The sequence below is a fragment of the Nycticebus coucang genome, chromosome X (genome assembly GCF_027406575.1).
Source record: "Nycticebus coucang isolate mNycCou1 chromosome X, mNycCou1.pri, whole genome shotgun sequence".
In the NCBI taxonomy this organism is placed as follows: Eukaryota; Metazoa; Chordata; class Mammalia; order Primates; family Lorisidae; genus Nycticebus; species Nycticebus coucang.
The window spans coordinates 30,273,315-30,290,897 of record NC_069804.1 but is presented as its reverse complement, the minus strand read 5'-3'; the positions used below and the strand labels follow the sequence as shown (position 1 = coordinate 30,290,897).

General features: G+C 40.2%; 1 pseudogene; it reads right to left on the bottom strand.

Moving 5' to 3' along the window:
- Positions 1-3,409: 3,409 nt before the first annotated feature.
- LOC128576744 (death-inducer obliterator 1-like) lies at positions 3,410-15,336 on the bottom strand (annotated as a pseudogene).
- Positions 15,337-17,583: the final 2,247 nt, after the last annotated feature.

Below are 17,583 nucleotides of genomic sequence, written 5' to 3'. Positions count from 1 at the left end.
TTTGGAGCATGTTTCATTTGAAATACCTGAAGGGCATATGAGTGCTATACCTTATAGGAGTCTATCTGGAACCTCACAGGAGAGGAACTAATCAAGGTCAAAGCTGGGCACAGTGGCTCAATCCGGTAGTCCTAGCACTCTGGGAGGCTGAAGTGAGAGGATTACTTGAGGTCAGGAGTTCTAGACCAGCCTGAGCCAGAGTGAGACTTCATCTCTACTAAAAATTGAAAAATTACCTAGGTGTTGTGGGAGTTTCAAATCTGCAATCTGTGTGGCAGGGCAGATGGACTGAAAACTTAGACAGTGTTTCCATGTTGCAATCTTGAAACAGAATTTCTTCTTCTTCAGGAAACCTCAGTCTTTTCTCCTTAGGACTGTGAACTGATTAGACAACGCCCACCCACACTATTGGGGATAATCTGCTTTACTCAAAATCTAGTAAGTTAACTGTTAATAACATGTTTAAACAAACCTTCCAAGCAACATGTTTGACCAAACAACTGGGAACCATAACCTAGTTAAGTTTGTGCATAACATCAATAGGTGAGATGATAGGGAGGAATCTAGACTTTGAAATATGATGCTGCCACTAGCTAGGATAAGGAACTTAAAAAAAAAAAGGAGAAAGTAAATTTGGGGGAAAAATGATGAGTTTATGTTTCTTTACATTGAGTTTGAGCTATCCATCCACCAATTATAGTTTGATCTGTGTTTAAGGCTTTGTGGGTAAATTAGTACTTGGGATAATAGATGTGGAAATTAGCAGTGTTCAGGGGTCCTCAAACTGCGGCCTGTGGGCCACATGAGGTGGTGTGATTGTATTTGTTCCCGTTTTGGTTTTTTACTTCAAAATAAGATATGTGCAGTGTGTATAGGAATTTGTTCATAGTTTTTTTTTTTTTTTTTTTAAACTATAGTCCGGCCCTCCAGTGGTCTGAGGGACAGTGAATTGGCCCCTGTTTAAAAAGTTTGAGGACCCCTGGGCAATAGTTAGAACTGCAGGAGTGGATGAAGTTACCTGGGGATAGTTGTGGAGAGAAAAGGTTAGTGGACTGGGTATAGTAACTTGAGCAACATTAATGTTTAATGGGTGAGATGGAGAAGGAGCCATTCATGAAGAAACAGTCTGAATAACAACTTGAACTTTACCTTAGAAATGAAAACAGTGTAACCTAAAAATTTGTACCCTCATATTAATCTGAAATAAAAAAAGTCTGAGAAGTAGAAGAATCAGAATAATGTCTTGAAAACTGTGGCAGCGATAGTGTTATACTCTCCAAATGCTGCTTCATAGCCTTCCTTACTAGGCATATGGAAAACTCTATTTCTCAACACTCTTGTGGCTCAGCAGAGATGTGTAACTAGTTCCAGCCTATGAAATGAGAACAGAAGTGATTGGTTTGGCTTAGTCAGAGAAAAACCCCTTAGAGACTTTCTGGCCTCTCTTCCCTCCCTCAGTGATCAGGGACATCCCACATGATGGTGCATTTGTCAGCCGAAATCCTTGAGTGACAATGTGAAACAATTCCTTAATTCCCCTCTCTCTTCCATACCCATTGAATGTGTAATGTTATCAAGAAATAAACCATTGTTGTGGTAAGGCACTAAAATTTCAGGATTCATTTATCTAGTATAACCTAGCCTATTCTTGACTAATACAGAAGCTAGGGCAGCAGCATGTTTAGTAAGGAAGAGAAGAGTCACGACAGTGTTACATGTTGCAAAATTCCAGGAAAGAGACCTTTCTACAAATTCTCAGATGTGGAATTATTGAGCCAACAGGTCCAAATATTTTGGGGGGATTTTCTTTTTCTTTTCTTTTCTTTTGAGACAGAGTCTCACTATATCACCCCCAGTAGAGTGCTGTGGCATCACAGCTCACAGCAACCTCAAACTCTTGGGCTTAAGCGATTCTCTTGCCTCAGCCTCCCAAGTAGCTGGGATTACAGGCACCTGCCACAACCCCCAGCTATTTATTTTTTTTTTTGTAGTTACCATTGTTGTTTGGCAGGTCTGAGCTGGGTTCAGCGCCTGTAGCTCAGCAGCGAGGGCACCAGCGGAGCCCTCGCTGCTGAGCTACAGGTGCTGAGCCAGGGGATTTTCAATTATAACAGCCTGACAGAGAATCTGCACTGTTTTTGGACTTCAGCTAGTAAGTGTGCTCATCAGATCAATACAATGTAGAGGTAACTTGAACTGGGAATTGACATTACAACATATATACACATTGCAAATATATTATCGTTGTGGTTTAGCTTAAAATTAAATGCTGATTAATTAATGCTGATTGAATTATTTTGCATTTGTTCTCCATCTATGTTTCACAAGGAAAGACTAGTCTTAGTATTGTCCCCTTAGTACAATCAGACCCCTATTTATAAATACCTTTTTTCTATATATTTATTTATGAAGTGGATTATTTAGAATGCTGGGTGTCCTTTCCCAACCGAAAGAAATAATAAAGGATGGTTAGTTTCCCAGGCCAGTCACCACGGCCTATTTAACCCACAGTGTGGCTGGCCTAGAAAATATATTTTATCCCCATACATAATTGAGGTTTATATTATTGATTCTAGCCAATAAGAAACAAAGTAAATGTCATTTTTTAAAATTAAATCATAGCTGTGTACATTAGTGCAATCAAGGGGTACAATGTGCTGGTTTCATATACAATCTGAAATATTTTCATCAAACTGTTTAAAATAGCCTTAATGGCATTTTCTTAGTTATTGTATGTAGACATTTGTATTCTGCATTTAGTAAGTTTCGCCTGTACCCATTCTAAGATGCACCGTAGGTGTGACCACACCAATTACCCTCCCTCCACCCCAACCTCCCCCCTTCCCTCCCCTCCATAAGGCACAATAGAGTCAGACAGGAAAATGCTTCGGATATGTATGAGTTATATTTAAAAAAGCATAATGCTACATTCCAAAAGTCATATAAATGCAAAATAAAGGAAATCCAACTGACCCAAATGTGTATATCTAGTCATAAATTCCATCATCTAGATAAAAGTGATCTTACGAGGTATTTTTATGTATAAAATTATGTATTAAATAGTCCAGTTTGGAAAATCTAAATTAAAAATCATTTAAAAAGTATAAAATACACATGAAAACAATGCCTTGATTATGCAGCACTTCCAACATATTCTAATCCTTCTTCTATATTACTCTCAAAAGAGATCATCAGAACTGCTTCAGATTAAGGTAGGGCGCTGGCCCCATATGCCGGAGGTGGCGGGTTCAAACCCAGCCTGGGCCAAAAACTGCAAAAAAAAAAAAAAAAAAAATACAATAAGAGGTATCCCTGGATGCCCAACTATCCTTAAATGGTTTAAATGCCATACTTAGTCCAGGGGGCAGAGCAAGATGGAGGACCAGATGGATGGATTGGCTGAGCTCTCCTAGAGCATCTGGGGAAAAGGAGAGAGCCAAGCTGTGCCGTGTGCCTCCTTGCCTGGAGCTGTGGATTGGGTGCACAGCAAGGTGGTAATATTCTGGATGCAGTGCCGGAATCGGAGTGGCAGAGACACACTAGGCAAGTTTTTGCCAGCGGTGAGAGCAACCAGCTCTGCCGTAGAGGTCCAAGACGGTAGGAAGCCTTTTTGCAGGTTTTGGGTTCTCAGGGGAAGCTGCACATTGAGTGGAAATCTTGGAAGGGTGGGTGTGCCTGAACAGTGTACAGCAGGCAGATTTGAGTGCTGGTTGGAGTGGATTTTCTGTCGGTTTGTGATGGTCAAAACAGCCATACTGGGAAAGTCTTGACAGCCAAGGGGCAGCCATTGCAGGAAGGTTGCAAGAAGGTCATGAGAGTGGGCCTCCTACAGGGACACGGCCTTCTTAGTTCTACATGCTGGGATCAGACCTCCACTCCTGACAGGCTCAGGGACTTCTGCACCTCATGGGAACTGTCAGGGGCACAGTGAAACCTGCTTCTGAAGGATTTTGGAGAGCTTTGAAATCTCAACCTGGCAGGGTCTGAAAGCTGGGGAAATAATCAGGTGATTACCACAGACAATTAAGTTGGAAACAGGTCAATGCCTAGGAACTAGAGAGGCTACTGCTGTGTTGTCCTTCCCCTAAATCCACAGCGCCACCTTGTGTCATGGCAGTATATTGCAACACAAATATATCCCTACTAAAGTCAGCCCTTTCTGCCATACGTATATACTGTGTGTGTGTGTGTATAATTTTAATTTTTTAATTAAATTTTTTTTCTCGTTTTGTTGTCACTATTTTCTATTTTCTTTTATTTTTCTTCTTCTATTTGTTGCAGAGTTTGCTTAGTTTTGGTTGTTAAAGCTTTTTTTAAAAAATGTTATCTTGATGTGTTTTGTTTCTTGCTAATTTGTTTGGTCGGTTCTTTTCTTAACTCCCATTTTTACTTTCATCAAGAGCAAGGGCTCCTGTATTTTTTGGTTACAGTGTTTTTTTGCCTCACTTATTCTCTCACCATATTTCACTCCTCTACATTCTCTCTCTGTGTAGCGACTCTTATGACAAGATGACTCTTGTCATCTCTCCTGCATAAATCACTTCTGCTACAGCTAAGATAACTCCTCCTTTTTGTTTGTGTGTATTTGTTTGTCTTTATCCTTTCTTTCTTTACTGCACTTTCCTAGCTCTCCTTTATTTGATACAATGGTATTTTTAATTTCCTTCAACTATTCTTATTTTAACATTATTTCTTTTCTTTTGCTGAGAGCTGGGGGTGACACAGCTGTGGTCTGGCAGATCGGCCACAGCAGTAGTCTGGCTCAAGGAGGCTAAGAGACCTTTGTACTTTTGGCCCTAGGAAGAAAAGTATTGGCAAGATCATGCTGCAGAATTTTTCTATTTCATTTTTATCCTTACTTAATTTTTCCTCCCTGTTTTTTTGTTTTTGCTCTTTTTCTTCTCTTCTTATTTTTGGCAGAGGAAGAGTCTGGCTCTGCTCAGGCTGGTAAGGAGCATCAGATTTCGAGAAACCCACCCAGTCCAGCTCCTCAAAATCTTTGAGTTACAGGTGTGGCCTTAGCACCATGCTGATCAATACCATTTCTTCCATCACTCTCATCCTCTCTTCCTATCTTCTGTTCTTCAAGTTTTTTTTCTGTTATTCCCCCTTCACTTTTCTCTCTCTTTCTTTTATTTTCTTCTCTTTTAGCCTTTCCTTCTTTCCTTTCATTTTGTTTCTCTCTGCTTGCTCTTTTCCTTTCTCCACCTTTTGGCATCATATCGAGAGGCTTCTTCAACACCTAAACTCTGAGATATGGTAATTCGAAGGAAAGGAGGAAGTGAGAAGGAAAAAGGAGCACAAGGAGGTGAACAAGAAGAAAGCACACATGAGGAGGAACCAACAGAAATATGCAGGCACCATGAAAAAACCAAAATAGAGCAACTCCTATAAGGGACCATAAGGCAACTTTTACAGAAGACTCTTCCTATAAAGAATTAATGGATTTGACAGAAAGGGAATTTAAAATATGGATGATTAAGACAATAAATGGAATGGATGAGAAAATGGAAAGACAGAACCAAAAGTCAGATGAGGGATATATAGAATATAGAAAGAATATGGCAGAGGTTAAGGAAATGAAGGAGACAATCAGGGAATGTAAAGATGCAGTAGAAAGTATCAAAAATAGATTAGACCATGGGGAAGAAAGAACATCAGAGCTAGAGGATAAAGTGTTTGAGTTAATCCAGGTTGTTATAGAGGCAAAAAAGAAGAGAGAGAAAGCAGAGCAGGCACTTAGAGAACTAGGAGATTCCATGAAGCATTGAAACATACAAGTAATAGGAATCTGTATGGAAGCCATACTGGAGACTATCACAAATGAAAACTTCCCAAGTTTTACTAAAGATACTAACACACTCCTTTCAGATGGATATTGTACCCCAGGTCATCTCAACTTTAACAGAGCTTCTCCAAAGCACATTGTAATGAACCTGTCCAAAGTCAAGATGAAGAAGAAAATACTGCAAGCAGCTAGGAATTAGTGCCAACTGACTTACAGAGGCAGAGCCATTAGAATGGCAGCAGACTTTTCAACTGAAACTTTCCAAGCCATAAGAGCATGGTCATCCATCTTCAATATCCTTAAACAAAATAATTTTCAGCCCAAAATTCTGTATCCCACTAAACTAAGCTTTAAAATTGATGGAGAAATCAAATCTTTTGCGGATATACAAACACTGAAGAAATTTGACACAAGACCAGTGCCACAGGAAATACTTAGACCTATTCTCAACATTGAAGACTACCAGGGACCACCACCAAAGTAAATACTTAGAAGCTAAAGGCCAAAATTTAGCTTTCACAATGGTGCAAAGGGTAAAACTGTACAAAAGACTTTTTCATAACAAGATGAATAAAATTTTACCACACTTATCAATAAGCTCAATAAACGTCAACGGATTGAATTTCCCACTGAAGGAGCACAGGTTGGCTGAATGGATTAAAAAAAAAAAACACACACGCCATCCATATGCTCAAGGTTAAGGGATGGAAAATAGAAAACTGTATTTCCAACAAATAGAAATCAGAAGAAAGGAGGGGTTGCAATCTTATTCTCAGATACAAGCAGATTTAAAGCAACTAAAGTGAAGAAAGATACAGATGGACATTTCATACAGCTCAAAGGAATAGTACAATAAGAAGACATCTTAATTTTGAATATTTATGCACCTAACTTAAATGCTCCCAGATTTGTGAAACAGACCTTGAGGGGTCTGAGCAATATGGTATCTCATAACACCAAAGTAGCCAGGGACTTTAATACCCCTCTAACAGAATGGACAGATCCTTTAAACAGAAACTAAACAAAGATACAAAGGATTTAAACATGACCCTAGAACGGCAGTTCTCAACCTGTGGGTCATGGCCCCTTTGGGGGTGGAACAACCCTTTCACAGGGGTCGCCTAAAATCATCACATACACCCCGTACAAATACAGGTGTATGAAAATAATTTTATGCTTGGGGATCACCACAACATGAGGAACTGTATTAAAGGGTTGCGACATTAGGAAGGTTGAGAACTACTGCCCTAGAACAATGGGATTAATAGACATATACAGAACACACCATCCCAAAGCAAAAGAATACACTTTTTTCTTGTCAGCCCATGGCATGTACTTCAAAATAGATCACATCGTAGGATACAAATCAAACCTCAGCAAAATTAAAGGAGTAGAAATCATACCTTTTCTCAGACCACAAGGGAATAAAGGTGGAACTCAACTTCAACAAAAATGTTCATCTCCACACAAAGGCATGGAAATCAAACAATGATGGTTGAGTTCAGGAAGAGATAAAAGATGAAATTGTTAATTTCTTCAAACATAACAACAAGGAGGACACAAGTCACAGCAAAAGCAGTCCTGAGAGGAAAATTTATTGCGCTAGATGCATACATTCGAAAACCAGAAAGTGAACACATCAACATACTCAGAAACCATCTTATAGAGTTGGAAAAAAAAGAAGAACAATCTAACCCTAAACCCAGCAGAAGAAAAGAAATAACCAAAATTAAATCAGAGATTAATGAAATTGAAAACAAAAAATAATTCAGAAAATTAATGGAAAAAAGGTGATTTTTGAAAAAATAAATAAAATAGATAAACCTTTGGCCAGACTGACTACTACACAAAACTCTACACCCATAAATTTGAACATGGAGAAGAAAGAACATCAGAGCTAGAGGAAATGGATCAATACTCGGAATCACACCCTCTCTCTAGACTTAATCAAGAAGAAATAGATCTCTTGAATAGACTAATTTCAAGTACTGTGATCAAAGTGACAATAAAAAGTCTCCCAACAAAAAAAATCCCCTGGTCCAGGTGGCTTCACACCAGAATTCTATCAAACCTTCAAAGAAAGGCTTATACCCACACTGCAGAAACTATTCCAAAAAAATTGAGACAGAATCTTTCACAACATGTTCTATGAAGCAAACATCACACTGATACCAAAACAGGAAAAGACCCAACTAAAAAGGAGAACTTCAGAACAATTTCACTAATGTATATAGATATAAAAATTCTCACTAAAATCCTAACTAATAGATTTCAGCTTCTCATTAAAAAAGTCATACATCACGATCAATTAAGTTTCTTCCCAGTGATGCAAGGCTGGTTTAACATATGCAAGTCCATAAACATAATTCACCATATCAACAGAAGCAAAAACAAAGACCATATGATCCTCTGAATAGATGCAGATAAAGCATTCAACAAAATTCAGCATCCTTTTCTAATTAGTACTCTGAAGAAAATAGGCATAGGTGGCACATTTCTTAAACTGATTGAAAGCCATCTACAACAAACCAACAGCTAATATTATACTGAATGGAGGAAAACTAAAATCTTTTCCACTAAGAACTGGAATAAGACAAGGCTGTCCTCTATCACCACAACTATTCAACATAGTGCTGGAAGTTCTAGAGACTAGCCAATACAATCAGGCAAGAGAAGGAAATAAAGAGCAGCCAAGTCGAGGTAGAGGAAGTCAAACTTTCCCTCTTTGCTGATGAAATGGTCTTATACTGAGTGAACCACAAAGACTCAACCCCAAGACTCCTGGAAGTGATCAAAAAATACAGTAATGTCTCAGGATATAAAATCAATGTCCAAAAATCAGTAGCATTTGTATATACTAATAACAGTCAAGATGAAAAGCTAATCAAGGATACAATTCTCTTTACAGTAGCTTCAAAGAAAATGAAATATTTAGGAATATATTTAACAAAAGACATGAAGGGCCTCTATAAAGACAATTATGAAACCCTAAAAAAATAGCAGAAGATATTAACAAATGGAAGAACATACCGTACTCATGACTGGGAAGAATCAATATCATTAAAATGACTATACTTCCCAAAGCAATCTACAGATTCATTGCCATCCTCAGTAAAATACCAACATCATACTTTCAAGATTTGGAAAAAATAGTTCTTAATTTTGTATGGAACCAGAAAAAGCCCATATAGCTAAGGCAATTCTTAGTAATAAAAACAAAGTTAGGGCATCAGCCTACCAGACTTTAGGCTATACTACAAGGCCATAGTGATGAAAACAGCATGGTATTGGCACAAAAATGCAGAAATAGAAGTCTGAAACCAAATAAAAAACCAGGAGATAAAACTAACATCTTATAGCCACCTGATCTTTGATAAACTAAACAAGAACATACACAGGGGGAAATAATTCCTATTCAATAAATGATGCTGGGAGAACTGGATATCCACATGTAAAAGACTGGAACTGGACCCAAACCTTTCTCCACTTGCTAAAATTGATTTAAGATAGATAAAAGATCTAAATCTAAGGCATGAAACAATAAAAATTCTCCAAGAAAGTGTGGGGAAAACACATGAAGGTATTGACCTGGGGAAAGACTTTATGAAGAAGACTTCAGTGGCAATTGCAACAACACCAAAAATAAACAAAGGGGACTTAATTAAACTGAATAGCTTCTGTACAGCTAAGGAGACAACAACAAAAGCAAATAGGCTTGGTGCCTGTAGCTCAAGTGGCTAAGGCACCAGCCACATACTGGGTTGGAATCCAGCCCGGGCCTGCCAAACAACAATGACAACTCCAACCAAAAGAAAAGTAGCCAGGTGTTGTGGCAGGCACCAGTAGTCCCAGCTACTTGGGAGGCTGAGGCAAGAGAATCGCTTAGGCCCAGGAGTTGGAGGTTGCTGTGAGGTATGATGCCACAGTACTCTACCCAGGGCGACAGCTTGAGGCTCTGTCTCAAAAAAAAGCAAATAGATACCCATCATAATGGGAAAATATATTTGCATATTATGGATTAGACAAAGCTTGATAGGATCTACAGAGAACTCAAATTAAGCAACATAAAAAGAGCCAACAATCCCTTATATCAATGGGCAAGAGAAATGAATTGAACCTTCTCTAAGGTTGTATTCATATGTTTGAATGGCTAACAAACATGAAAAAAATGCTCATCGTCCCTAATTATCAGAGAAATGCAAATCAAAACCACCCTGAGATATCATCTAACCCCAGTGAGAATGGCCCACATCACAAAATCTCAAAGCTGCAGATGCTGGCGTGGATGTGGAGAGAAGGGAACACTTTTACACTGCTGGTGGGACTGCAAACTAGTACAGCCTTTTTGGAAGGAAATATGGAGAATACTCAAAGCACTCAAACTAGACCTCCCATTTGATCCTGCAATCCCATTACTAGGCACCTACCCAGAAGAAGAAAAAATCATTTTATCATAAGGACATTTGCACTAGACTATTTATGGCAGTTCCATTTATAATCACCAAATTGTGGAAAAACCTAAATGCCCACCAATCCAGGAATGGATTAACAAGCAGTGGTATATTTATACCATGGAGTACTATTCAGCTACTAAAAAGGATGGTGACTTTACATCTTTTGTATTAACTTGCACTGAGTTGAAACACATTATTCTTAGTAAAGCATCACAAGAACGGAGAAGCAAGAATCCACTATACTCAATTCTAATATGAGAACAATTGATGCTAGTACATGGTGGAGGTAGGGGAATGGGGGAACAGAGAGAGAGTAGGACAGAGGGGAGTGGGGGATCATAGCGTATGACACACTTCTTTGGGGAAGGACACAATTGTAAGAGGGACTTTACCTAACAAATGCAATCAGTGTGACCTGGTTCTTTGTACCCTCAATGAATCCCTGACAATAAAAATATATATATATGTTACTGAGTCCAAGATGTGGTCCCAGTTGAGTTCTCAGTTTTTTATTGCTTAGCTATTTACTAATGGCAAAGAATAAGATGTCTGTCTATTAAAGCACTTAATTTATCCCATACAAATAGGGGATAAGGAAATAAGGCTAATAAATTTGCGTGATAGTCATAGGTGAACTTTAAAAATATTAATATATTTTATTGACTTAATGGACAATTTCCTGTAATGTTTCGGGGACTATCCCCTGTCAGAATGTTATTTCTACATGTACAACTATATTGTCTCTGGATGAAAAAGACATGTACTAGCATGTACTAGCATAATGTACACACCACCATGTACTAGCATCAACAAGCAAAATAACAACTCAGTAAATATTTTTGATAATAAAATAAAGATTAACCATTACACAAAATTCTTATGAATTGGTGGGTACTGTTCTGAAAGCCTTACATGTAATTCTCAGAATAACTTATAACTAGGTACTATTTATTATTATCCAAATTTTACAGATGATAAAAGAGGCACAGAGAGGTTAAGTAACTTATCCAAGATCACACAGCTAGTAAATGGTAGAGCCTGAATTCAAACACTAGATGTCTAGTTATGGAATCTCATGCATTTAAATACTGCATATTGCCCTTCTAGGTGGTGTGAGATAAATATGCTCCATAAACTATATAGAAAACCATGAAATATCAAAATTTATCCTCTGATGTGTTTGCTTTTTGCTAATCCACCATTTTGAGAGAGAAGAGTCTATGAATAATCTTTAATTTTTCTTCATTTTGTAGGTGAAATAATCATATCATTCAACTACTCTTTGAACATTCTTGCTTATTTTTCTCATTTTCATGACTTTACTGCCATCCATGTTATTTTCATGCCTTTTTAATGTTTATTTTTCTTAACTTTTAAAAATACATTTAAGAATAATATGTGGTCCCAGTGGAAAACAAAGATCATAAAAAATTGAAATACAACTTTTTTTGTAACCACTGCTAGCTAGCCCTGAAAGAATGAAATACGCTGTAATAGATTCAGTTAACTTCTGCTGCCTAAGAAATAGCCATAAATTTCAGCATCTTAACACAACAATCATTTGTTCTCACAGTCTTCAGGTTGGCTAAGGTGCCTCTGCTTCTCATCATAGGTAGACTGGGACTAGAGGGTCTGGCTGGGACTTTTTCTGTTGGTGATGGTAGAAGTGCAAGAGAGGGCAAGTGCTTCAAAGCAGAAGCACATTTCAGGTCCCTGATTGTCACAGCATTTGGCCAAAGCCAGTCTGAACCCAAAGACAATAAATAGGGAAGTACAGTCTAGTCACAATGAGACCATGACTAGAATAGGAATGGAAGGAAGAGTGAAGAACTGGGGACAATAATAGAATCTATCACAGTGTATTTCATTCATGAAATAAATCTATCTATCTATCTATCAATCAATCATCTATCTATCTACATGTTGGTATACGTGTGGTGTAAGTGCATCTGTCTACACAGGTGTAAGTGCAATCGAAATGTTCTTTGATATCACCACCTAATCACTAGAAAATGGAGCCAAATCTACATTTAAATCCAAATTACAGTGACACTAATTTTTCCTGTTCAAGCAGGAATTATGGTACTCTCAATGTGTCCCTTTAGTTATTTTTGTTACCAAAGGAGTGATTTACGTATTTCCTCAGATCTGTCAGTCAGTAGCAGTCACCTGCCTGCCATGATTTTTCTCTTTGACTTGGCTTTGATTCATGGTTGGCTAGAAAAAAATCCTCATATACTAAGTTTCTGTGTTTATCTCTGGCTGTTAATGTAAGATAAATTGCTACAACTGGAATTGCTTAGGAAAACTTAAGGATATTATTAAAAGTTCTTTAGGTATAATGACAATCCCCCCCATCCTTTCACTAGTGTTTGTTAGATATTATTTTTTTTTGTTAGCGTAAAATTCTTGGCTCAAACAGCCTGAAATGTATTGAGATCCATTATAATAGGTCAATTGGTTAATTCAATTTACTTGTGACTCCATTTTTTAGGACTTGGGCTGTCTGCATTATAAAAACGAAGTTACATATGTTTTCAGCCACACAGGCTCTATCACCCCCTGCAGGAGCGCCCTCCCCAGTCACCTGCTAACAGGCTCACTGAAGGCAAGTACAGTAGCTCCCTGCTACAACCTTGGAAGTCAGGGCCATTTAACCTTTTGATGTTTTTTTACAAAAGCACAAAAAATTCACTATAAACAGCATAAATAAAAACAGAACTAAAAAGAAGTTAAAAATAGAATTAAGATGTGTTCTGTGGACATATTTTAAATAATCTACCTTTGGAGGGTTGGGTTGAGAAACCTACCTTTGGACGGTTGGGTTGAGAAACAAGAAGAAGAAGCAGATTCAAGGTGCATGACTAATCTAGGGTTTCAAAGATCTGAAATATCTTCAGTTCATTAATGTGAAATTTGGTGCAGGGTATGACCTTTAACACTCTAAACATTCAAGAGGAGAGTCAGATACCAAGCCTAAGACATTTTGCCTTCAGTGAGGACACTGCTCAAAGTGACAGCACATTATCACCTTGGGCTAGTAGGCAGCAGTTAAGTGGCTTCCAACGTGTGTGTGGGTGTGCAGCATGTGGACTGGGCGTGAACAACCCTACCTGGGGCCGTGCCTGTAGCTCAGTGGGTAGGGCGCCGGCCATATACACTGAGGCTGGCAGGTTTGAACCTGGCCTGAGCCAGCTAGAACAATGACAACTACAACAAAAAAATAGCCAGGCATTGTGGAGGGTGCCTGTGGTCCCAGCTACTTGGGAGGCTGAGGCAAGAGAATCGCTGAAGCCCAGGAGTTTGACGTTGCTGTGAGCTGTGACGCCATAGCACCCTGCTCAGAGCAAGAGCTTGAGAGTCTGTCTCAAAAAAAAGAAAGAAAGAAAGAAAAGTGGGTGGCACCTGTGGCTCAAGGAGGAGGGTGCCGGCCCCATATGCTGAGGGTGGTGGGTTCAAACCCAGCCCCGGCCAAAAAAAAACTGCAAAAAAAAAAAAACCTACCTGCCCGGTCAAAAATAAATTCGACTATTGAAAATCATGCCTAAATTGAAAATCAGATGCAAAACCCACAGCGTTGAAAAAGAAGTGATGACTTTATGTGTTGAAAATTGATAATGTAGAAAAACTCCCATGTTTACACAGAGCAATAAAAACAACTGATGTTTGGACAGAGATGAATTCTGAATGCTGGGCAGTGTCTCTATTCAATCAGACTTTGATGAACATGATACATATACTTACCAGAGCCTGATGATGAAAGCAGAGAATAAAGAACTCAATTGTCAAAGTGGAACACTTGCCAATGAGGTTTGTATAGCTCTTGAAAACAGTGACAAAAGTCCCTACAGATTAGGGACAGACACATGGGTCAGGAGGCATCTTGGACATGAGTTTTGCTTCCAGCTCTGATAGTGTAGCCAGCATTTACAAAGCATTAAAGCACAACTGCAGGCTCAGTGCCTGCAGCTCAGTAGCCCCGCCCAGGCCTGCTAAGCAACTGACAACTTAAAACAACAACAACAACAACAACAATAGCTGGGCATTGTGGCAGGCGCCTGTAGTCCCAGCTACTCAGGAGGCTGAGGCAAGAGAAATCACTTAAGCCCAAGAGTTTGAGGTTGCTGTGAGCTGTGACGCCCCCAAGAGTTTGAGGTTGCTGTGAGCTGTGACGCCACGGCACTCTACTGAGGGCAACATAGTGAGACTCTGTCTCAAAAATAAATAAATAAATAAATAAAGCAAGCAAGCACAACTGCAACTCCCAGTCCTGGACGGGCCCAGCGGAAGGGATCCAGAAAGAGTGGGAAGGGTGCAGGAGGCCAGCCCCAAGGTGATACATACGTTCACACACTGGTGAAGGTGAGAGAGCAGCAGTCTTTTCTGGCTTCACTGCACTGTAATTGTGATCGCTCTCCTAGGATGGCTACTGCTTTCACAGGCCGCTTCCTTCCCAAGGGCTTCATTCCTAGATGGGCCCCGAGTACATTCTTCAATGTCTTTTCTTTTTTTTTTTTTTCTGGAGCTGGTGTCTTGTGCATAGCAGAGATTTAAATGCCTGCCTGAACATTACATTTTGGAACATTGAGCTTTTCTGCTTTGATCTTGACCTTTAGGCTTTGCCTTTTGATCGTTACCTGAACTTAGGAATTTCCTAGTTGCTGGAGCATGTTTAAGAATGCAGTCATTATTACTGCAGTACACCAAGTCAGGCGGTACCACACTGGAGCACCTGGGGCCGATGCACTTGGGGGCCTCAACGATAGGTTGGAAGATCTTGAGCTTCTTTTTCTTGCCACTCGGATGAGCAAGCTTTTGCAGCTTTCTCAATTCTACCGTTTGTCCCTTGGTCTTCACTGGATTTTTGTTCCACTGTCCCTATATTTGTAATATCTGTGCCATCAGTATGTCCAGGTCTAAATTTAGTCTCTTTTGATCTGTGGTTTCTGAATTAGGCTCATCTTGCACTTGAAGAACGATACAATTTGGGTAGATATAATCTGCCCCATCACTTTCCAAAAGCCTCCCTTGGGCCTCAGAAATGCCCACACAATCGTCGTGAAACCATTCCTCCCATTGGTCACAGCAAATCATAAACTTGTTGTTATGAGGCTGGTGGCAGATGTAATACAGGGCTTCGGGGCTGTACACCCCACACTCAGGTTTAGGCTTGCTCGAGTCCCTGGGTTTTTCATCTTCAACCCCCTGAGCCACTTTCCCCTCTGCCTCACCTTCTCGTCCTTATGCCCTGTCTGGGATGCAGCCCCCAGTGTGGCCCCAGGCTTCTGCTTACTGGGCACTGCGCTCCCCGCAGCACCCCGCGCCTCCACGTCCACAGTTTCTGTGGGGTCCTCCTCCCGCCACTTCTTCTGCAGGATGCCTTTTGGTGGCCTCTGTGTGGGCTCTTCCAACTGAACTCGCTTCCAAGGCAGTTTCGGCATCTGTGACCGGATAAGATGTTGGCTCACTGGAATCCTGGAGCGGTACGGTGCGCCGCAGCGCCACAGGGTGGTGAGGGACTCCTACACCCACTGCGTGAGCTGGGGTTGCCTGCAGCTGCTCCCCAGGCTCGGCCTCCATGTCACCCACCCTCTTGCTTTGCAGTAGTGCGTCTTCGAAAACCCCCATGTTTCCCGAACTTTTTACTAGCGGCTTTGATAGCCTTGAGTGTCGCCTCGCTGCTGAAGTCATATTTGTCATCCATACCTAGGTGACAGTTTTAAGGTATACTTCTTTACTCTTTTTCACTTTCTAACAGATTACTAAAGTATCATGTCTGTGAAACCTTTATTCTTGTGGACAAGGACAAAAACCTGCCCCAACATGGAAAGCCTGGACGCTTTCCCTGGAAATCCTAAAAGCAACAAAAAAACCTGGCGAGAGATCTGCTGGTCCAAGTAGACAGCCAGGCGCCACCGCAGGGCTGTTGTAGGTCACTGTCTACTAGTTACAGTATCTGAACTGTCAACAACTCAGCTTATCCACAGACTGCTTCCATGCAGTAAGCTCCGTTGCCTCAGATTCAGTCCTGATCTCGCTATACCGCGCAAGATTCCATCTCCGACGCCTCCACTGCGGCCACCTTACCCAGAGCAGACCAACGTCTTTTGATTCTCGTGCCAAGTCTTAGAACGAGGCCTCTGCGAGGAGAGCTGTGCGCAGGGACCAGTGTTAGATAATATTATTTAAAAAAAAATTCTGGCGGGCATCCGTAGCTCAATAGTTCCGGCATGGGCCACATGCTCTGGGGCTGATGGATTTGAACCCAGTCCAGGCCAGCTAAAAACAACAATGACAACTGCAACAACAACAACAACAACAAAATAGTGGGGCATTGTGGTGGGCGCCTGTAGTCCCAGATACTTGGGCTGCTGAGGCAAGAGAATTGCTTGAGCCCAAGAGTTTGAGGTTGCTGTGAGCATGCTATGCCCAGGAGTTTCTCAAAGATCATATTGCCAGACAAGTCAAATTTAAAGAGGAGTCTTTTTATTGAAGAGCTGGCCCAGGACTGCCTCAGCCTCCCAACATGGGGTTTCTGAGAGCTGCCCCAAGTGCTTGAGGGGTTGGGTTTTTTAAGGCTTGGTCTGCATCCTGGTTGGCACATAGGTTGCCCAGGTGCATTCAAGTAGGTTAGCAAGCATTGTACAGAAGCAGAATTTTGTGGTTAGTTAGTCATACATTTTTGTTTCAGTAGTTTTCCCACCTTGTATTTCTTAAAGGTCAGTCTGGGGACAATTGGTACTTCCCGGTCTGTTTCTCAGGGGAGTCAGTCAAGCAAGATGTTAGTGAGTACTTTCCCATATATCTTGGGAGTGAACCAGACTTACTCCATTTTGTTGAGGGCTTGTGGCCCAGAAATTTGATTGGAATTAACTGGAGTTTTTTCACCTTAGTCTAGGCCTACCAAGCTATGACACCATGGCTGGAAGAACTGGATAACCAGATATAAAACTCTGAAACTGGACCTGAAACTTTCACAAACACTACAAAAACTGATTCAAGATGGATAAAAGATTTAAATCTAAGGCATGAAATGATGAAAAGCTTAGAAGAAAGTGTGGGTAAAACTCTTGAAGATGTCAGCCTGGGGAAAGATTTTATGAAGTCGACTTCTGTGGCAATATCAACAACAACAAAAAAATAAATAGGACTTAATTACACCGAAAAGCTTCTGTACAGCTAAGTGTACAAGAATTAAAGCAAATAGACAATCTTCAGAATGAGAAAAGATATTTTCATATTATGAATCTGGCAAAGGCTTGATAACTAGGATCTGTAGAGAACTCAAATTAATCCACAAAAAAGTGCTAACAATCCCATCTATCACTGGGCAAGAGACAT